This window comes from Ochotona princeps, chromosome 5 (assembly GCF_030435755.1).
Source record: "Ochotona princeps isolate mOchPri1 chromosome 5, mOchPri1.hap1, whole genome shotgun sequence".
Classification (NCBI taxonomy): domain Eukaryota; kingdom Metazoa; phylum Chordata; class Mammalia; order Lagomorpha; family Ochotonidae; genus Ochotona; species Ochotona princeps.
Genome location: NC_080836.1, coordinates 13,854,612 through 13,860,236, shown reverse-complemented (window position 1 = coordinate 13,860,236; position 5,625 = coordinate 13,854,612). Strand labels below are relative to the sequence as shown.

General features: G+C 40.7%; 1 non-coding gene across 1 annotated transcript; it reads left to right on the top strand.

Annotated features, from left to right (window-relative positions):
- The first annotated feature begins 1,266 nt into the window (after positions 1–1,266).
- On the top strand, positions 1,267–1,371 carry LOC118757933 (U6 spliceosomal RNA). The gene has a single exon (XR_004995439.1). It is a non-coding gene; the product is annotated as a U6 spliceosomal RNA (small nuclear RNA).
- Positions 1,372–5,625: the final 4,254 nt, after the last annotated feature.

Here is a 5,625-nt window from a genome sequence, read left to right as displayed (position 1 = left end):
AGTCGAGGACAGTCCAAAGACTTGGGACCCTGCACCTGCATGGGAGACCAAGAAGAGGCTATGGGCTCCTAGCTTCAGATCAGCTCAGCTCCGGCCGTGGCGGTCACTTGAGAGTGAACCATCAGATGGAAGATTTCCCTCCCTGTCTCTCCTCCTCTCTCTAAATCTGCCTTTCCAATAAAAATAAATCAATCTTTAAAAAGTGAAAAAAAAAACAAAAATAAATAAATAAATAAAATTAAGCCCAAATTTATTGATTCTAAAAATAGTATGTGTGAATAATAAAATACCATTTGGTGAACCGTAAGTACAAAAAGCATCTGGCTTTTCATGTTTGACTTCGTTAGGGTAGGATGTTATGTAATATAATTGCATCAAGATGTCAATATAACTGAAGTATTTTTTTAAAACCTCTATGAGTATCCCATCCTTTGAAACTGTTTTTCCTGAGAATTCGGGTCTAGGAGGAACTGAGGAGTTCCTGAGAAAAGTCATAAATGGGAACAGCAACATGAAACAATGAGCCCATCAGCCACTAAGGATAAAAGTACTTGCGTAGGCAGGTGTTGTCATTCACATAAGTGGATGCTTTTTCGTGAAAGCCATTCCTTCATAGGCCTTTGAAGGTATACTGGTGGTACATCCAGAAAATAATAAATAACTTGTGAGTCAACACACAAAGTCCAGTTTACAATTTGAGGATAATCACAAATTGATTTTTTAAAGATCTGTTTATTTGAAAAGCAGAATTACAGAGAGAAGGAGATCTTCCATCTGCTGGTCCACTCCCCAAATGTTTGCAATAGCAAAAGCTGGGGCAGGCTGGTCTGACGTAGCAGCCTAGAGCCTTCTGAAAATCTCCTATGTGAGTGCAGGGGCACAAGGACTTGCTGACCTCCACTGCTTTCCCAGCAGAAGGCTGGACCAGAAGTAGAGGACCCAGGACTCAAATCGGCACCCAAATGGGATGTTGGTATTGCAGGCAGAGTATTACTATTTCGCCACATGACCAGCCCTTCACAAACTGATTTCATGCCATGGACTAATTCATCTAAACAACCAGTACTCTTGATAAATAAAAGTGTATGTGATCCTCTACAAATGTGTCAGAATAAACTCTTGAATATCAAAATCTAACCTCTGGTTAAACAACATTTCACATGCTGCTTGCAGAATTTGGTTCTTAACATTTGTCAGTTGCTTTCGAAATGTCCAGGGATCAAGCCCCATCAGCACCTGGGACTCATTAGAAACGAAGATTATTGCACTTGCTTTGTCAGGCTGAATACTAACTTTGGATTGATATGGAAAACATTAGCATGGCACCTGTGCAAGGATGACATGCAAATCCATGCAACATTCCATATTTTTCTTAAGTGGCAGAACTAAGTCATTACTTATGACTAATAATTTAAGTGTAAATGGATTAAATTATCCAATTAAAAGCTACAGACAGGCTGAATGGGTTTAGAGAAAAAAGAACCATTTTCCAACAATATCTGCCCATGAGAAACTTCCGTCACTAGGAAAGTCCCACACACAGTCTCAAAAGTAAAAGGACGGAAAAAGATAACATGCAAACAGAAAGCAGAAAGTAGCAAAAGTAGCTTTACTCACATGAGACAAGAGAGATGGTAAGAAAAAACTGTCAAAATAGATGAAGAGTGTCACTATATAAAGAACAAGAATCATCAATATGATGATTGTAAATGCATCTAATGCCAGAGCAGTTTTATGAAACGTACATTGTTAGACCTAAAGTGACAGATCAGTTTCAATACAATTGTAGTGCAGAACTTCAACACCCCACTTTCATCAATGGATGGATCAAACAAAAAGTAAACAAAGACATTTACAGAACGTTCTATCAAACCACTGCAGAACACACATTCTTAAGTACAAGGAACTTTATCCTAAATAGAACATATATTAGGCCACAAACTAAGTTTCAATAAATTCAATAAATTCAAATCACTATTTCTGATCACAGTGGAATATAAAACAAGAAACCAAAGGGAAGGGGGAAGCTCTTGAAAGTCTGTAAATACACTGAAAATTAACAGTGGAACAATGAATGACTGAAGAAATCAAAAGGAAAATAAAATTTCCCTGAAACAAATGAAAATTAAAACATGCTAGGGTCCCAGCATGGTAGCCTAATAGCTAAAATCTTCACCTTGCATCCACACCCAGCAGTGCACTCTGGGTACTTGGGGCTGTGTGCTTACAGAAGGTCTGCGGTATGGCACAAGTGAGGGTGAGCAGGGACCTGCCGGTACACATCCAGGTGAGAAATGACTACTGAGGGATCCCTACAGACAAGGCTACTGTACATTCAGGTAAGTGAGGGGGCTGAGACCAAGTGGTTTGAAGCGGGGGAATGGGACAACCTTTAAAAATCTGACCAAAGCACCAGCACAAGCAGGAGACCTGAGCTGGGGTAATTAGCAGCGAACGTCACTGATTATCACTCACTGGCACACATTAAAGCTAGAGCTGGGGGCTTACCTGGAAGTGCTAGATCACAGTACTCACCAGTGAGAGTAAGAACAGACAGGCAGCAGGTAATGTAGTGTGAGAGAATCAGGTCTGGGGGCAGAAGGGAGGTGTGGACTCAGTGCTGTGAAACCTCTGCTGGTAGGTGCAAGGTCTGTAGCTGGGAAAAGACCTGCTTGGGGTGCTCAGAGGACACACTAGCTGGAGTGCAGTTCCTTCTAGTGAGTGGGAGAGCTGGAATGTGGGCAGTGGGGTGGGCTGAATATGGATGCAGTCTTCCTCAGGATGAGTGTGGACTGGGTCTGGAGAGCAACAGACTGGAATAGACTCTGGCACCCACTGGTATTCATGAGAGTCAGGGTGGTGTAGAACAGGCTGTGCTATGTCTTAGCTCCTGTTGAACCATGTGAGAGCTCTGAATGTGCACAGACCAGGTGTGACTGGGCTGCAACATCCAACAAGAAGAACTGGAAAGGGTGTGGGCCAGTTGGGCATGGATACTGCCAGGGCAAGAGATGGACAAAGACAACCTGGGCAAGAAACTACCAGTGTGCACAAGATCTGCCACTGGGAGGAGACCAGATAGAGGAGCTTGGTGAATTCCTTTGTCAGGTTGTAGTTCCTGCAGATGAAAGCAAGAGCCAAGGCAAGGAGCATCCCAGACCAGACCAGGTTTCAGTATCTGCTGGCATAAATGTGGATCAGGTCTGGAGGTGGGCCAGGCTGGGCCAGTTCATAATATCCACTGGCAGATCTGAGAACCAGGGTGGGGTGCAGGACAGGTTGCGTTGGGCCGCAACACCAGTCAGTCCACATGAGGGCTAGGACTGGCCTCTGGCTGGACTGGACTAGACTGCAACACCCATCAGCAGGAGCCAGAACGGGGGATAGCCTGGACAGAGCCAGGTTGAAGCACCCACTGGTGGATGTCAAGGTAAGGCAAGCTATACCAATGTGAGCACAGTGGGTGCCAGGTCCATGAGCGCCAGGGGTGGGCAGTTTGACTAGGTCTTGATCGCCTGGCCCAGGTCCTTGGCCTACCTGCAAAAAATTTGTCCTCAGTGGAAAAGATGGAGCAGTGGACAGCAGACCCTAATGTACATTGGAAGTTGTGGCTGTCTATCGGAGCCTGCAGAGGACATCTGAACCATGGCAGAGGAAGGAGTACAGAGCAAATTAAACAACTACACCAGCCAAACGATGACAACAAAAATCTGAGAGAATGGAGACTCTAAACTCAACTGTGTCAGCATTTCAGAACTATTGAAACCATGTGGGCAGAACCCTCAAAGCATGCACCACATTAGTACCCTGGGATGATATCAGGAGGCCATTCCACAACCCCAGGTACTGGGACAGCTGAGAGACTGGGTATGGCTTCTCCCCTTATCAACCACCTTTTCCCAAATACAGGAAGAAGAAATAGAAAATTTGGAGACAATGATTACACCCACTTTTCCCTAACCCTCAATCCTTCCCACCCTGATCAACAGTGTAAACATCATCAAAAATAAAGATAAAATATAAATAAATAACACAATATGTCAAAAATAGTGGTCACAGCAAAAGCAGAACTAAAAGGAAGCTTTAGTAATAAGAACAACTTAAAAGAAAAAAGAAAAATATCAAATATCAAATAAACAATGTAACAATTCATCTCAAGAATATAGAAAAACAACAGCAAACTAAAACAGAAGTTAATAGAAGAAAAGAAATAATACAGATTAAAGCAGAAATAGAGAGTTTTAAAAAAATACCACAAATCAATGAAATAAAGCATTACTGTTTGAGAAAAAATGAGCAAAATCAACAAAACTTTAGCTACACTAAGACAATGAGAGAAAAGACTCAAAAATAATATGACAGATGAGAAAGGAGCTGTATAACTGACAGCAAAAATATACAAAATATCGGTAGGGACTACTATGAAAAATTACATGCCAACAAATTGGAAAACCTTAAAGAGATGGATAAATTTGTGGACACAGTTAAATTACCAAAAGTAAACCATGAAGGTATAGAAAGTTTAAACAGACCAATAGTGAGTGATAGGCTGGAGTCAGTAAATTTAAAAGAAAGAAATAAAGAAAGAAAGAAAGAAAGAAAGAAAGAAAGAAAGAAAGAAAGAAAGAAAGAAAGAGAGAGAGAGAGAGAGAGAGAGAGAAAGAAAGAAAGAAAGAAAGAAAGAAAGAAAGAAAGAAAGAAAGAAAGAAAGAAAGAAAGAAACTCCCAAAAAAGAAAAACACAGGATGAGATGGTTTCACAACTGATTTCTACCAAACTTTTAAGGAAAAACTAATAATCAATTCTTCTCGAAGTATTCCCAAAAATCCAAAGTAAGATAGCCTGTCTAAATTCGTTCTAAGACACCAGAATTACTTTGGTTCCAGAATCAGATTAAGGTACATAAAAACAAAATCACAGAAAGTTAAACTGTGTTAAACCAGTTAGCTGGTTAAACCTTAGCCTGTGTCACCAGCATGCCATATGGGTGCCGGTTCAAGTCCCAGCAACTGTACTTTCAATCCAAACCCCTGCTAATGGCATAGAAAGGCAACAATGAAGGGCCCAAGTTCTTGGACCCTGTAGCTGCGTGGAAGACCCAGAAGTTTCAGGCTCCTAGAATCAGACCAGCCAGCTCTGGCCATTGCAGTCATTTGGGGAATGAACCAATAGATAGAAAATAATCTCTCTGCAATTCTTCCTTTATTTTAAAATCTTAACAAAAAACACATAAACAAATATCCCCTTTATATATAGGTGCAAAGATTCTCTACAAAATATTAGCAAATCAAATCCAACAATGCATATGCAAAAGATCAGCATGCTTAAGTAGGGTGTATCATAGCGATGTAGTAGTTGCTCTACATACACAAATTTAAAGATATAATACATCACAACAGCACAATGAAGGGTAAAAGTGTATGATCATTTCAATAGCTATAGAAAAATTCAGAGAAACTTAACATCCACTTGTGATTTCAAAAAAGTTAGAACAAATTAGGTAAACAACTAACAAGCCTCAATACAATATAAGATATATGTGACAAATCTACAGTCAACATCGCATCAAATGAAGAAAAGCTGAAAGCATTTTCTCTAAAATCTGCTCTGATTCAAGTCATACTA